Source organism: Lepisma saccharinum, chromosome 10, assembly GCF_977018435.1.
Source record: "Lepisma saccharinum chromosome 10, izLepSacc3.1, whole genome shotgun sequence".
NCBI classification, from domain to species: domain Eukaryota; kingdom Metazoa; phylum Arthropoda; class Insecta; order Zygentoma; family Lepismatidae; genus Lepisma; species Lepisma saccharinum.
In genome coordinates this window covers 88,556,228-88,573,747 of record NC_139238.1, presented here as the reverse complement: position 1 = coordinate 88,573,747, position 17,520 = coordinate 88,556,228, and the positions used below count along the sequence as shown (strand labels likewise).

The following is a 17,520-nucleotide window of genomic DNA, read 5'->3' as shown; positions in this document are numbered from 1 at the left end:
TAATCTTCTTTGGCTCTCTTCTTTAAGCCTGGTTTACATGGTCCAGTAGACGGGAGAGTAGCTGGAGCGAGTAGGGCAAAGCGAGCTACTCTCCTCGTGTAAACAACCGGGGAGAGCACTGGAGCCAGTACTCGCTCCGGTAGTCAGGACAGTCGAGTGGCTGTCCTCGGAGGACAGCGACTCGACCGAGTAAATGCTTTCTGAGGACAGTATAGAGTCTGTGTTGTGTCTGTGAGTGTCCATGGAATTTGTGTCGATTATAGGAACAAACAAGATAAACTACGGGCGTATGCTGCTTTAAGTGTAGGAGATGAGACGTAAAATCAAAAATAAGTAATTTACGTTGTACACAACCAAGAACCAACTAACTAACTCTTTAGCCTTCTTAGACCCGAAGGTTCATGGCTGCAGCAACACAGGCCTTCCATCTGTCCCTATCCTGACCAAGATCTATTTACTCTTTTCCATCCGTACCGATTTCCTTTAGGTCCATCTCAACGTTGTCTCTCTATCTTCATCTTGGCCTTCCTACACGTCTCTTACCGTCAGGTTTCCCAACAAGAATCCTGTAAACTCCTCTTTCCTCTCCCATTCGTGCCACATGGCCTGCCCACCTAAGTCTTCTTGATTTAATCATTCTAATAATATCTGGACATGAATACAAATGATGTAGTTCTAAATTATAAACAATAAGTTGCTGACCAAGGCAGTTTATTAAGATAAAAACACTTAACACGTAACGTTTCAACCCTGTATCAGGGTCTTCCTCAGACGAAGAACTAAACTAAAATGATGAAATATACTACACACAGAAAGATTACATACACATAGCAGGGTCACTAGCCACACAAAAACAAATCAAGTTGACAGTCCTTATCTAGGAAGATTTCTCCAAAGGAATTAAACATATCACCTCCTGACAGTTGTTGACTAATGGGTCTACTACACTGACAGGTGATTGAGAGGTCAAGATTAGCAAGAGGGTATGAAAAGAATCAAGACAAGGAACGATGTGGTGGTAGAACAGGCAGATAAGGGAGGGGCCACAGTCGTGATGGAAAAAGAATGGTACGAGAAGAAGTTTGAAGACCTGAAAGGGGACACGTATGAGGAGATTTGTGGAATGGAAGAGGAACGCAATATTAGAGAAAATATCATAAAAGATTGTGGAAGGAGGGGGTTTAAAAAGTTCACGAAGGAGGCAGGAAGACTGCCCTGTTTAAAAGGCTTTCCCAAAATACATAAAGAAGAGATAAAGTTGAGACCAGTGATGAATTGCAGGGACAATATTTTGGAACCATTGGAGAAGAAGTTAAAAAAGGTAATTGAAGTGTTAGTGAGAGAACAAGAAAGCAGAGCCGTGAGCAGGTGGTGGACCTTATAAAAGGTCTGAAGGAGTCTGGGGATAAAATCACAATGTTTAGCCTAGACGTGAGAAGCATGTTCCCGAGCATCAAAAGGGGACAAGTAGTGGATATAGTGAGAAAGAAAGTGGGGAAAAGCATTATAGGAGAATGGGATAATGAGAGAGTGGTACAAGCGCTGGAAACCATTTGGGACAATGACTACAGCAGAGTGGGGAGTAAAATCATCAAGATTAGTGGAGGTCTGAACATAGGCTCTTGCTTGAGCCCTGTGCTGGCGGAATTAGTTATGAATGAATGGGAGAAGGAAGTGATAGTGAAAGGAGGAGATAAGTTAAGTCTGTTTTGTAGATATGTGGATGATTGTTTTGGGATATGGAAGGGAACAAAAAGGCAGCTGAGTAAGCTTGTTAAAGATGTAGAAGATGAGAAAGCAGGGATATTCCTTGAGCTCGAAAAGGAACAGGAAGGAACATTAAATTTCTTGGATATTGAGATGAAAAAGAAGAGAGGAATGGGGATTGTGGCTACATGGTATCAAAAGAAGTGTTCTGCCACAAAAGAAGTGATGTGGGTGATGGAACTAAACGTGATTTTATAAGGAACATGGAAGACCGAATAAAGAAGATATGCACAGAGAAAGGGGAAGAAGAAACCAAGATTAATAGCCTGTGGGAACAACTAGAAGAGAATGGCTATGAAAAGAAAGACAGACACAACATCAACAGAAGAAGGAAAGAGATAAAAGAGAGAGGACTGGAAGAGAAGGAAGGAAAAAAAAGAGAGAGATGGTTTGGTATAAGAAGTATGGGCGATGACACAGAGAAGATATGCAAAGTGCTGAGGAAAGTGGGTATAAGAACTTACAGGAAGGGAGGACGCACTATTTTAAGTATAGCCAGCAAGAAGAAGGAAGAAAAGAGAGAGGAAGAAGAGGAAGGGGTTATGTACGAGGTGAAGTGCAGAGGATGTGAAAGTGTATATATAGGGGAAACGAAGAAGAGACTTAAAGACAGGTTAAAGCAACACATGGACGATGTGAGATTGAAGAGAGACAGGAATGCCATATTCAAACACACTAGAGAAACAGGACATGAAGTTGAATGGGATTCGGCTAGGCGAATAGGAAAAGAGAAGAGAGAACTAGTGAGAAAATGGAAGGAGGCCAAATAAATAGAAAAGAAAGGAGAAGACGTCATGAATTGGAATGGAGGACTCAAGATAAACAAGGAATGGAAGAGTGTGAGTAGTTGGAATAATAGTTAGTGGATGTTGCTATTTAATATTCGCAATTCATTTGCACGGGTGTTAATTAATTTGCACGGGTTTTAATTAATTTGCATGTACTTAGAATTCATTTGCATGTACTTAGAATACTTTACATTTATGTATTTGCATGTTTATAACTTTTATGAATATATATTTATTTATTTTATGAAAAATATGTATATAGAAGGTAATTAGAGGTACTAAACGCTATGCATATGGTTTTATATTCATTACTGCAAAGTATGTAATGTATAAATCGATAATAATTAATGTTTATAGTATTGAAAATAAGAGTTTATGGTTTATGAACCGCTATGAACGCTGGTAATGGTACGAAAGAAGACGGTCCCGGTACTCGAACCCGCGATATGTAATATTATTAATTAGTACTATGTAATAATTGCATTATATTATGAAACACGATGGTGCAACACGCCAGACAGAATACTGTCTCCGAATCTCGACTCGGCTCTGATGCCAGACAGAGAGAATGAATTAATATTCCGCGCAGGTAGAGGAGAAAGGAATTTGGGGGGAAGTGCGTTCAAGGTCAAATGACGTCACAACGTCAGAACAAAGGAAGAATCTGATTCACCAATCAGAGAACGCGTCGGTAGATTTTCAGAACCGGTTTTTTCAAGGTTAACCAGTACGCAAGAACAGGGGAAAGCTATGCAATGTTGTAGGGCAGGGGAGGGATTCAATCAGACAACAAAGGATGTCTGAGAATGCGCAGCAAGGGTCAAATCTCTGAAGCTATGCGTCGCTTGTAGAATCGGTTTCCGCCGCCAATTAATATTCCGCTCAGGTTTGCCTCCAAGGCACAGGACGCTTTAGCGCAGGGTTTTTTTATCTGTACTATGAAGAAGGGAGAGCTATTAGGGACGGGGCCTACAGTTTTCACCATTTGCTTTTATCACGGGGTAACGAACCTAGGACCCTTTGATTATTGATTTAGGTAGTAAATGTATGTTACTGTGTGCTATTTAACTTAATTTTGAGTTTATTTTTTTACCAAACTTTGACTTTATGTCAAACATTTTCACAGCTTATCCTTATTTTTACAAAAATAACACTATTTGTACTATTCAGGCAACATTTTTTATTAAATTTTGGACTCGCAAAGTATTTTTACAACTTTTTAACTTATTATTTTACAATTTTATGTTAATTTTTTACCAAAATAACACTATTTGTACTATTCAGGCAACACTTTTATTAAATTTTGGACTCACAAAGACATTTTTTCAACGTATAACTTATTATTTTACAACTTTATATTAATTTTTTACCAAAATAACACTATTTGTACTATTCAAGCAACATTTTTTATTAAATTTTGGACCCACAAAGACATTTTTTTTCTACGTTTAACTTATTATTTTACAACTTTATATTAATTTTTACCAAAATAACACTATTTGTACTAATCAGGCAACATATTTTATTAAATTTTGGACTCACAAAGACATTTTTTCAACTTTTAACTTATTATTTTACAACTTTATATTAATTTTTTACCAAAATAACACTATTTGTACTAATCAGGCAACATTATTTTTTAATTTTGGACTCACAAAGACATTTTTTCAACTTTTAACTTATTATTTTACAACTTTATGTTAATTTTTACCAAAATAACACTATTTGTACTATTCAGGCAACATTTTTTATTTAATTTTGTATTTACAAAGAGATTTTTTCAACTTTTAATTTATTATTTACAAGTTTAAGCCTATTTTTACTCAAATAACACAATTCTATCTGTTCAGGAAAGACTTTTAAGTTACATTTTCGACACACAAAGTGTGTGTTCTCAACTTTTATTTGTTTATTTTACAAGTTTAGCCTAATATTTACTCAAATGACACTATTTATATTATTCAGGCACCATTTTTATTACATTTTGGACTCTCAAAGACACACACACACACACAGAGAGAGAGAGAGAGAGAGAGAGAGAGAGAGAGAGAGAGAGAGAGAGAGAGATTTTTTCCAAGTTTAGGTTTCTTTCCACTCAAATAACACAATTTAGATGTGTTTTGAATTATATTTTGGATGCAAAGGTATGTTTTGACAAGTTCTACCCTTTTATTTTACAAGTTTAGGCTTATTATTACTCAAATAACACAATTTAATCCAGTCAGGAAGGATTTGTTATTATATTTTGGATGCACAAAGAGAGGTTTTCAACTTTTTTATTGATTTTTTGCAGGGTATGTATTAATTTTTATTTATTTTGTTTTGTATCATATATACAATTACAAATTTTTAACTTAGAGTTTAGTATTTATTTAATTTTTTCAAAAACACTAAAAAAAGTACTTTTAGCTAAAATGTAAGCCACAGAATATATTATTATTATTATTAGGGTTTACTGATTTCCACTATGCTATTTTTGGTTCTGTATTTCTATATGTATTTATTTAGGGCAGGTTACGCCTGCCACGTAGGAAAGTTTGTTTATTTTAGAGTTTGCTGAGTATTTTGTTACTGCTATACTAGGTAAAAGTTTTCTAAATATACCAGATAGAGCTCTATATACTTTTGTTTTTGCTATTTTGGAGATGATGCGATCAGCACCACTCTCCATCTGCTTTTTATTTTATGTACCCAATATTATTTTGAGGCTTAGTGAATTCTAGACCCTATTTATGCAGGAGAGAGGGCTTGAAAATTTTGATCTCAGATAACCCACAACTATTTGTCAGAGTATTTTAAAGGATATTTGATATTTATTATGTGCCACTGGAATATCAAAGCTTGCTTAATTTTTATGTCTGTAACGCTGTTATTGTCTTTATAGCTAAGGCTTACTGGATAAAGTACACGAAATGTTTATCATTTCGACTATTTGCCTAATTTTTAGTGTAACGAAAATTATTGTGTGTCTATAAAGACTGAAATCCCTTTACCGATGGGTCCATAACTGGACGCTTACCAACATTGTTTCTTTTTTTAAAAAAATATATATAACCATTTATCAATATATTGACAATTCACAGGACAAGACGAAGTTCACAGACGACTGACTATATGGACCATAGGTTCACTTGCTAAATGTTTTTTCTATGCTAGAAGAATTATTTAGCCTTATAACCTTTTTCTAGGTATTTTTTAAGTATTACTGGATTTTTTGGGTGCATCAACATTTGGGTTATTTTCATTTGGCTTATTATACGAGGCTACAATCACTATTTGAACACTGAAATTCTCTGATTGAAACTAAAAGCTTAGGCTGTAACTAGGGACTTAGCATGTATATCGACAATTTATAGGACAACACGAACCTTACAAAGGATTATAGGTGACGTAGGACCACACGCCAGAGCTTTGTTAATCTGCAAGAAGCAGTCGCAACTAATGCTATGAGGATATAATGTTAATTTTTCATTGTTTCACAAGAATGCTATTTTTTACACAACCAATATTTGCTTTTTCAAGTAACTACATGTACCAGAAGTACTTACTGGCCAACTCTAACTAGACTTCGACTTATTCTATATCAGGTGCTAAATTTATAAAGAACTATGATTGTGTATATTTCTGAGGAAGTAGGCAAAAGCAGATTACACGATTAAAGTATCTGAAAAACAGATTTTTCTATGTAAGTATATTTTTATTGACTGGCTTATTTAACAGAAAGACTGCAAAATTCACTAAATGTAGTTCTATCGTATAGGTGGTTTCAGAGATATAAAAAGAACAAATATAAGATTTCACTTTTTTTTTTTTTGCTTCTGAGGCTAATCGCGACGCTAAGGGTAAATGGCGAGGAAATGTAACGGAGGAGAAACACTCCCAAAAGTTATGGGCTGCATGTAAGTTAATACCACAGAGATATTACAGTAGGTGTAGGTTCTACCACCAGAACTTTTCTATTATAATAATACTGGTTATGCTGTACTGTTAGCTAAAGATGCTGATATTTGAGAAACTTAAAAGCTTACTTACGACTTACTCTTGCAAAAGATCCGATGACAAAATTTAAAAATTGTAATCGCCCAGACAGGGACTCGAACCCTGGACAGATAGGTTAAAAGCCTAATGCTATACCAACTAAGCTATCTGGGCACAAGGTATTTTTTTCTTGAAAAGTTAGTTATGTTAAGAAATATATTGAAACATTTGAGAACACTTTTGGTCTGGTTCGACAGAGAAGGAGACAACATTTCCAAATTTTTACAGACTAGGTGTATTCTTCCACTATAGAGGCCTTCACTATATGTAATTCGAAACGCTAAAGTTCAGCTAGCTTCCAAAATCCAAAATTGAGGTAAAGATTGTGTTTGGCGAGATTAACAAGTTACAATTATATCCAGTTACGGACAAATAAAGCTAAAACTCTCAGATTTACTGTACTAGCCAAGTTTTAGTAACATTTTCTTCACTTTAGTACAAATACCAAAGAAATAGGTATATTTTATTTATAATTTGACAAAATGTACTAGTATTTAATTCACAAAGTTAGGTAAAAAAACAGTATTTTAAAAAAATATTGTTACTGCCTTCAAATTTTATGTTATTTAGCCACTAACAACTGGTTTACACTGTTTGACATCCTTTAAATAGCAAAAGAAGGAATTATTTGTTTAGTATTTTTACTATTTTATATTTATTTAAGAAAACAATACTACGGTTTAACTTAATTTTTAACAAATTGTTACTAATTTATATATCAAAGTTATGTTATTTAGAGTGTTTGAAGGCGTATAAAGTTAATATTTGTATTTTCTTGAAAAGTTAGTTATGTTAAGAAATATATTGAAACATTTGAGAACACTTTTGGTCTGGTTCGACAGAGAAGGAGACAACATTTCCAAATTTTTACAGACTAGGTGTATTTTTCCACTATAGAGGCCTTCACTATATGTAATTCGAAACGCTAAAGTTCAGCTAGCTTCCAAAATCCAAAATTGAGGTAAAGATTGTGTTTGGCGAGATTAACAAGTTACAATTATATCCAGTTACGGACAAATAAAGCTAAAACTCTCAGATTTACTGTACTAGCCAAGTTTTAGTAACATTTTCTTCACTTTAGTACAAATACCAAAGAAATAGGTATATTTTATTTATAATTTGACAAAATGTACTAGTATTTAATTCACAAAGTTAGGTAAAAAAAACAGTATTTTAAAAAAATATTGTTACTGCCTTCAAATTTTATGTTATTTAGCCACTAACAACTGGTTTACACTGTTTGACATCCTTTAAATAGCAAAAGAAGGAATTATTTGTTTAGTATTTTTACTATTTTATATTTATTTAAGAAAACAATACTACGGTTTAACTTAATTTTTAACAAATTGTTACTAATTTATATATCAAAGTTATGTTATTTAGAGTGTTTGAAGGCGTATAAAGTTAATATTTGTACTTATCAGTGCAACTAACAATTATATTTTACACACAAAAGATAATGTTTACAGTTAAATCACTTGAATCAGAGAATAATATTTTACAGTAATTGATTCATTCAGCACTAGTCAGTACTTTTATGCATCAGAAAGTTTTCTTAATTTTCTATTAACATGGCATCAACCAACATGGCATCCAGAAAGAGAAATCAATAGTCACACCCATAGCACAGTTTAAAAACTACATAGCTGAAACCTTAGAGAAACATAAAACTGCAAACACAATATATCTAGATTCTTCCACGGCATAGGATAGAGTAAAAAACATGGCTTGCTTATGGACAAACTCAACAACATAGGAATAAAATAGACAAGCAATCATTTTTTCAGTAGAAAATTCCAATTACTCAAGTAAGCCACATCATACGTAGTACATAAGAAGAGCAAATTAACATTATCAGCAGTAAACCATCATGCAACTTCTACCTGCTGAAACAATTAAGTGAGTCTAATTTATCAGAAAAATGCCTACATTTCAGCCTAATTTACCTCTACATTAATAATACTACCAGAATACTAAGGCTTCAAAAGTGAACACTAAGAATAATGTTCAGACAAGTATAGGGCATCTTGCAAAGGATTATTACTCCCTACATCTACAAGTCAATAACAATTATTCTAAATACTACGAACTTGGACAAAATATAGTCAAATACAAAACACAAGAAGGAAAATAATTACAAGTAAAACAGTAGACACTCAATATCTCAAAGCAATCAGGTAAAAATATTCTACAACAAACTGCCTCATAACATAAAACTGCTAAGTCCCCAAAACATATACAAATACAATCAATAAAAACTACTTGAAAAGGGAAAACTGTCTGCAGTCTCACAGACTTGATGTAAAATAACAGCAAAACTTAGAAGCATGCACAGTCAATAGTGGTCAATTTGAATACAGTTCACATGCAAACTCTCATGAAAAGGTTCAAAACAGTCTCCCAGCTCAGTTCTCATCTATACTTGGACAACAAAATCCTGCAACAAATTCTCAGAAATCCTACCTTTCCTACCCTTGCTTGAATAGCTAAAGTGCAATCTTCATACTAAAATATTGAAAAAAGGCATATCTATGTACATAAAAGTGTGTACACATGTGTTTGTCTGTGTGTACTCTTAGATAAATTGATAAAAAAAAGCAATATAGTTATAAATCAAAGACTATACCTAATAATATTAATTTCAAAATAAGCTGATAGAAAAAGATATAATAACTACAGTATAAGCTAGGAACATAAATTGAGAGTATTTGAAAATAAGATCCTTAGGAAAATATTTGGGCCTAAAACAGATGAGGAGGCAGATGAGTGGAGAAGAATACATAATTTAGAAGTACATAATTTGTATTCATGTCCAGATATTATTAGAATAATTAAATCAAGAAGACTTAGATGTGTAGATCATGTGGTACAAATGGGAGAGGAAAAAAATATACAGGATTCTTGTTGGGAAACCTGATGGTAAAAGACCAATAGGAAGACCAAAACAAAGATGGAGGGATAATGTAGAGATAGACCTAAAGGAAATTGGTAGGGAAGGAAAGGAGTATATAGATCTTGCTTAGGACAGAAACAGATGAGAGGCATGTGTTGCTGCACCCATGAACCTTCGGGTTTAAGAAGGCTAGAGAGTTAGTTAGTTATACATTAAATAAGCATAATATTTGAATTGTAAGTAGTGAATATAACAAATGTACAAAGCATTGTGCGAAAACTGTCAACTTTCCATTATAAGCAGAAAATTAAACCAGTTTGCCTTAGAAATACATTTTAAGAATAGCACAAAATAGCATGCATAATAGAAAATTAAGAAAACTTTCTGATGCATAAAAGTACTGACTAGTGCTGAATGAATCAATTACTGTAAAATATTATTCTCTGATTCAAGTGATTTAACTGTAAACATTATCTTTTGTGTGTAAAATATAATTGTTAGTTGCACTGATAAGTACAAATATTAACTTTATACGCCTTCAAACACTCTAAATAACATAACTTTGATATATAAATTAGTAACAATTTGTTAAAAATTAAGTTAAACCGTAGTATTGTTTTCTTAAATAAATATAAAATAGTAAAAATACTAAACAAATAATTCCTTCTTTTGCTATTTAAAGGATGTCAAACAGTGTAAACCAGTTGTTAGTGGCTAAATAACATAAAATTTGAAGGCAGTAACAATATTTTTTTAAAATACTGTTTTTTTTACCTAACTTTGTGAATTAAATACTAGTACATTTTGTCAAATTATAAATAAAATATACCTATTTCTTTGGTATTTGTACTAAAGTGAAGAAAATGTTACTAAAACTTGGCTAGTACAGTAAATCTGAGAGTTTTAGCTTTATTTGTCCGTAACTGGATATAATTGTAACTTGTTAATCTCGCCAAACACAATCTTTACCTCAATTTTGGATTTTGGAAGCTAGCTGAACTTTAGCGTTTCGAATTACATATAGTGAAGGCCTCTATAGTGGAAGAATACACCTAGTCTGTAAAAATTTGGAAATGTTGTCTCCTTCTCTGTCGAACCAGACCAAAAGTGTTCTCAAATGTTTCAATATATTTCTTAACATAACTAACTTTTCAAGAAAAAAATACCTTGTGCCCAGATAGCTTAGTTGGTATAGCATTAGGCTTTTAACCTATCTGTCCAGGGTTCGAGTCCCTGTCTGGGCGATTACAATTTTTAAATTTTGTCATCGGATCTTTTGCAAGAGTAAGTCGTAAGTAAGCTTTTAAGTTTCTCAAATATCAGCATCTTTAGCTAACAGTACAGCATAACCAGTATTATTATAATAGAAAAGTTCTGGTGGTAGAACCTACACCTACTGTAATATCTCTGTGGTATTAACTTACATGCAGCCCATAACTTTTGGGAGTGTTTCTCCTCCGTTACATTTCCTCGCCATTTACCCTTAGCGTCGCGATTAGCCTCAGAAGCAAAAAAAAAAAAAGTGAAATCTTATATTTGTTCTTTTTATATCTCTGAAACCACCTATACGATAGAACTACATTTAGTGAATTTTGCAGTCTTTCTGTTAAATAAGCCAGTCAATAAAAATATACTTACATAGAAAAATCTGTTTTTCAGATACTTTAATCGTGTAATCTGCTTTTGCCTACTTCCTCAGAAATATACACAATCATAGTTCTTTATAAATTTAGCACCTGATATAGAATAAGTCGAAGTCTAGTTAGAGTTGGCCAGTAAGTACTTCTGGTACATGTAGTTACTTGAAAAAGCAAATATTGGTTGTGTAAAAAATAGCATTCTTGTGAAACAATGAAAAATTAACATTATATCCTCATAGCATTAGTTGCGACTGCTTCTTGCAGATTAACAAAGCTCTGGCGTGTGGTCCTACGTCACCTATAATCCTTTGTAAGGTTCGTGTTGTCCTATAAATTGTCGATATACATGCTAAGTCCCTAGTTACAGCCTAAGCTTTTAGTTTCAATCAGAGAATTTCAGTGTTCAAATAGTGATTGTAGCCTCGTATAATAAGCCAAATGAAAATAACCCAAATGTTGATGCACCCAAAAAATCCAGTAATACTTAAAAAATACCTAGAAAAAGGTTATAAGGCTAAATAATTCTTCTAGCATAGAAAAAACATTTAGCAAGTGAACCTATGGTCCATATAGTCAGTCGTCTGTGAACTTCGTCTTGTCCTGTGAATTGTCAATATATTGATAAATGGTTATATATATTTTTTTAAAAAAAGAAACAATGTTGGTAAGCGTCCAGTTATGGACCCATCGGTAAAGGGATTTCAGTCTTTATAGACACACAATAATTTTCGTTACACTAAAAATTAGGCAAATAGTCGAAATGATAAACATTTCGTGTACTTTATCCAGTAAGCCTTAGCTATAAAGACAATAACAGCGTTACAGACATAAAAATTAAGCAAGCTTTGATATTCCAGTGGCACATAATAAATATCAAATATCCTTTAAAATACTCTGACAAATAGTTGTGGGTTATCTGAGATCAAAATTTTCAAGCCCTCTCTCCTGCATAAATAGGGTCTAGAATTCACTAAGCCTCAAAATAATATTGGGTACATAAAATAAAAAGCAGATGGAGAGTGGTGCTGATCGCATCATCTCCAAAATAGCAAAAACAAAAGTATATAGAGCTCTATCTGGTATATTTAGAAAACTTTTACCTAGTATAGCAGTAACAAAATACTCAGCAAACTCTAAAATAAACAAACTTTCCTACGTGGCAGGCGTAACCTGCCCTAAATAAATACATATAGAAATACAGAACCAAAAATAGCATAGCGGAAATCAGTAAACCCTAATAATAATAATAATATATTCTGTGGCTTACATTTTAGCTAAAAGTACTTTTTTTAGTGTTTTTGAAAAAATTAAATAAATACTAAACTCTAAGTTAAAAATTTGTAAATGTATATATGATACAAAACAAAATAAATAAAAATTAATACATACCCTGCAAAAAATCAATAAAAAAGTTGAAAACCTCTCTTTGTGCATCCAAAATATAATAACAAATCCTTCCTGACTGGATTAAATTGTGTTATTTGAGTAATAATAAGCCTAAACTTGTAAAATAAAAGGGTAGAACTTGTCAAAACATACCTTTGCATCCAAAATATAATTCAAAACACATCTAAATTGTGTTATTTGAGTGGAAAGAAACCTAAACTTGGAAAAAATCTCTCTCTCTCTCTCTCTCTCTCTCTCTCTCTCTCTCTCTCTCTCTCTGTGTGTGTGTGTGTGTGTGTCTTTGAAAGTCCAAAATGTAATAAAAATGGTGCCTGAATAATATAAATAGTGTCATTTGAGTAAATATTAGGCTAAACTTGTAAAATAAACAAATAAAAGTTGAGAACACACACTTTGTGTGTCGAAAATGTAACTAAAAATCTTTCCTGAACAGATAGAATTGTGTTATTTGAGTAATAATAAGCCTAAACTTGTGAAATAAACAGATAGAAGTTGAGAACACACACTTTGTGTGTCGAAAATGTAACTTAAAAGTCTTTCCTGAACAGATAGAATTGTGTTATTTGAGTAAAAATAGGCTTAAACTTGAAAATAATAAATTAAAAGTTGAAAAAATCTCTTTGTAAATACAAAATTAAATAAAAAATGTTGCCTGAATAGTACAAATAGTGTTATTTTGGTAAAAATTAACATAAAGTTGTAAAATAATAAGTTAAAAGTTGAAAAATGTCTTTGTGAGTCCAAAATTAAAAAAAAATGTTGCCTGATTAGTACAAATAGTGTTATTTTGGTAAAAAATTAATATAAAGTTGTAAAATAATAAGTTAAAAGTTGAAAAAATGTCTTTGTGAGTCCAAAATTTAATAAAAAATGTTGCCTGATTAGTACAAATAGTGTTATTTTGGTAAAAATTAATATAAAGTTGTAAAATAATAAGTTAAACGTAGAAAAAAAATGTCTTTGTGGGTCCAAAATTTAATAAAAAATGTTGCTTGAATAGTACAAATAGTGTTATTTTGGTAAAAAATTAATATAAAGTTGTAAAATAATAAGTTAAACGTTGAAAAAATGTCTTTGTGAGTCCAAAATTTAATAAAAGTGTTGCCTGAATAGTACAAATAGTGTTATTTTGGTAAAAAATTAACATAAAATTGTAAAATAATAAGTTAAAAAGTTGTAAAAATACTTTGCGAGTCCAAAATTTAATAAAAAATGTTGCCTGAATAGTACAAATAGTGTTATTTTTGTAAAAATAAGGATAAGCTGTGAAAATGTTTGACATAAAGTCAAAGTTTGGTAAAAAATAAACTCAAAATTAAGTTAAATAGCACACAGTAACATACATTTACTACCTAAATCAATAATCAAAGGGTCCTTGGTTCGTTACCCCGTGATAAAAGCAAATGGTGAAAACTGTAGGCCCCGTCCCTAATAGCTCTCCCTTCTTCATAGTACAGATAAAAAAAACCCTGCGCTAAAGCGTCCTGTGCCTTGGAGGCAAACCTGAGCGGAATATTAATTGGCGGCGGAAACCGATTCTACAAGCGACGCATAGCTTCAGAGATTTGACCCTTGCTGCGCATTCTCAGACATCCTTTGTTGTCTGATTGAATCCCTCCCCTGCCCTACAACATTGCATAGCTTTCCCCTGTTCTTGCGTACTGGTTAACCTTGAAAAAACCGGTTCTGAAAATCTACCGACGCGTTCTCTGATTGGTGAATCAGATTCTTCCTTTGTTCTGACGTTGTGACGTCATTTGACCTTGAACGCACTTCCCCCCAAATTCCTTTCTCCTCTACCTGCGCGGAATATTAATTCATTCTCTCTGTCTGGCATCAGAGCCGAGTCGAGATTCGGAGACAGTATTCTGTCTGGCGTGTTGCACCATCGTGTTTCATAATATAATGCAATTATTACATAGTACTAATTAATAATATTACATATCGCGGGTTCGAGTACCGGGACCGTCTTCTTTCGTACCATTACCAGCGTTCATAGCGGTTCATAAACCATAAACTCTTATTTTCAATACTATAAACATTAATTATTATCGATTTATACATTACATATTTTGCAGTAATGAATATAAAACCATATGCATAGCGTTTAGTACCTCTAATTACCTTCTATATACATATTTTTCATAAAATAAATAAATATATATTCATAAAAGTTATAAACATGCAAATACATAAATGTAAAGTATTCTAAGTACATGCAAATGAATTCTAAGTACATGCAAATTAATTAAAACCCGTGCAAATTAATTAACACCCGTGCAAATGAATTGCGAATATTAAATAGCAACATCCACTAACTATTATTCCAACTACTAGTGTGTTAGAGAAAGTTGAAAGGATGAAGAAAAGGAATGAAGAAAAAAGAAGTATGAACAAGGAAGAAAGAAGAGAAAAGAAGAAGACCAGAGGAGGAGGTATTCATCCGTATCCAAAAAGGCAGGAGGGGTGGGTGAATGGTAAGCAGGTGGTTCTAGACTCTTGCTAATCTTGACCTCTCAATCACCTGTCAGTGTAGTAGACCCATTAGTCAACAACTGTCGGGAGGTGATATGTTTAATTCCTTTGGAGAAATCTTCCTAGATAAGGACTGTCAACTTGATTTGTTTTTGTGTGGCTAGTGACCCTGCTATGTGTATGTAATCTTTCTGTGTGTAGTATATTTCATCATTTTAGTTTAGTTCTTCGTCTGAGGAAGACCCTGATACAGGGTTCAAACGTTACGTGTTAAGTGTTTTTATCTTAATAAACTGCCTTGGTCAGCAACTTATTGTTTTTAATATGGAAACAAGGCTTAATTATATTACAATTCTAAATTATGTAACCTTCTCCACTCACCTGTCTCCTCATCCCTTTTAGATCCAAATATTTTCCTACGGATCTTATTTTCAAATACTCTCAATTTATGTTCCTCTTTCAATGTAAGGGACCAAGTTTCGCATTCATATAATAATACAGGCAAAATTACTGTTTTGTATATTTTAACTTTTAGTTTCTTAGATATTAAACGAGAAGACAAAAGTTTATTAAGAGACAAGGAACAGGCATTTCCTGAATTAAGCCTACTTTTTATTTCCTCTTTAATATAATTTTCATTTGTTAATATTACTCCTAAGTATTTGAATTTGGAAACTGGTTCAAACGAGTTGTTATCAATAATTAGATTTTGATTATTACCTAACACTTGGTTTCGGCCTGTAACCATATATTTAGTTTTCTCTTTGTTAACTTCCAAACCTATCTCTTTAGCAGTTTTGAAAAATATTTTAGCATTATTCTTAATTGTATTTATATCATCCCCTAATAAGTCTACATCATCTGCATATGCTAACAACTGAGTCAGAACCAAGAACCAAGGAAATTGGTTTTCTTTCCAGACATGTCCCGTGCATTATTCTATTCATTTCTCGTGAAAATGTAAACAGTTTCAGAACATTTTGAAAAAAAAATCGCCATCAACGTCGATGGGTTCATTCTGTCAAAAGAGCACCAAACAGCTGCAGCCACTCTCCCACTTTGCTGGAGTCTATTGAAAGTGTGTAAACAGCTACTTGCCATAGAAGTGTCGAGTCGAGCAGACAGGCCAGTAACTCTTCCCAGTAACTCTCCCGCTCACTCGACCATTGTAAACCAGCCTTTACATATCCCGTTTCCAATTCATTCTATGCTCTACAACTGTTCTCTTCCAACAGATCGAAGTGTAAAGGGGTGACCTTTTTAGTAAGCACCCGAAAGTCAATCACTTCCACGTAGTACACACCGGTAACTGCAGTCTTGCAGGCTCTGCCGTCTGGATCCATGGCAGTGCCGGATCTACAAGCCGCAAAACCCCGCAGTGCGGAGGGGAGGGGGTAACGGATACACTTAAGCCTTTAGGGGACCCTCAGCCATTGACATAGTAGAGGGTTCGTATATGCGTATGTAAAAAATCAACGTAGTTACTCAGGTGTACAGAAACGAATACAATGTATATACAGGTAAAGGTAAGGTTAAAAAGTTCCCTGTGCATACAACACCGTACCATGAAGGCACATTTAGAGTATACCCCAACATAGTTTCGATGTCCTCCATCTTGGAGGTGATTTGATCAGCCCCACGCTGCGGCCGCCTTTACCCCCGCCGGTACCATTTGATTTGAGGCTGAGTGGGATCTAGAGCCGCTTTATGTGGGGACAAAGCCGGAAAAATTCCGACCTTAGATCACCCACCTCGGGTTTCCAGCGTGGAAGTCAGATTAGAATCAAATCAGGGTTGAATTTCACGAGAAATGCAGTGGTGAAGGTTTCTTCAACCTATCTTTAATCACGAAAAAAGTTACGACTGCATGATTGTAACAAATGTATCATTTTTCAGGTGTGAGAAAACAGTGTCATATCTAGGGAGCGGAAGTTGATGACATAAAAAATATAGGTATATGACCTATACAATGTCCTAAAAAAATGGGAAAAAATGACGTAAAAAATGCAAAAAATTACCATTAAATTTGTTAGTTTCAGGTTAAAAATTGAAATGAAAAGGAAATTAAATAAAATGCAATCTTGATTTAAAAAAAAAATCACCAAATGATACCACATGCACATTCAATTAAAATATGCAATGAGGATTTCCAATGGAAACAGGGTCTGGCCAGGTTATTTGCAGCCTCTCCTTATCTGATCTTAAATGAGTTTGCCCCAGACAGGCACCTGGTGGTTTCCCCCGACACAACAAAGACTGTCACCAGTTCAGTTTTCTTTTGCTCGTAAATTGCAATCCTGCGAGATATACTACATAGGTTTATATCCACCTTGGTGAAGAGACTCAAGAATATTATCAAAATGAAAGAAGTGACAAAATATGACGAAACAATACACCGAATATTGCGAAAAATGACAGGTAAATGCCGAAAATCGGGGAAAATGACCTAAAACCATAAAATTGGCAAAAAATGCAAAAAAAAATGCACTTTAAAATTACCCTTTTTGGGTTC

At 33.4% G+C, this 17,520-nt stretch overlaps 1 protein-coding gene across 1 annotated transcript in view; it reads left to right on the top strand.

Annotated features, from left to right (window-relative positions):
* The window catches only part of LOC145994179 (ATP-binding cassette sub-family C member 4-like), a 150,887-nt gene that overhangs the window by 18,759 nt on the left and 114,608 nt on the right, over positions 1 to 17,520 (top strand). The gene's annotated exons all lie outside the window — the stretch shown is intronic.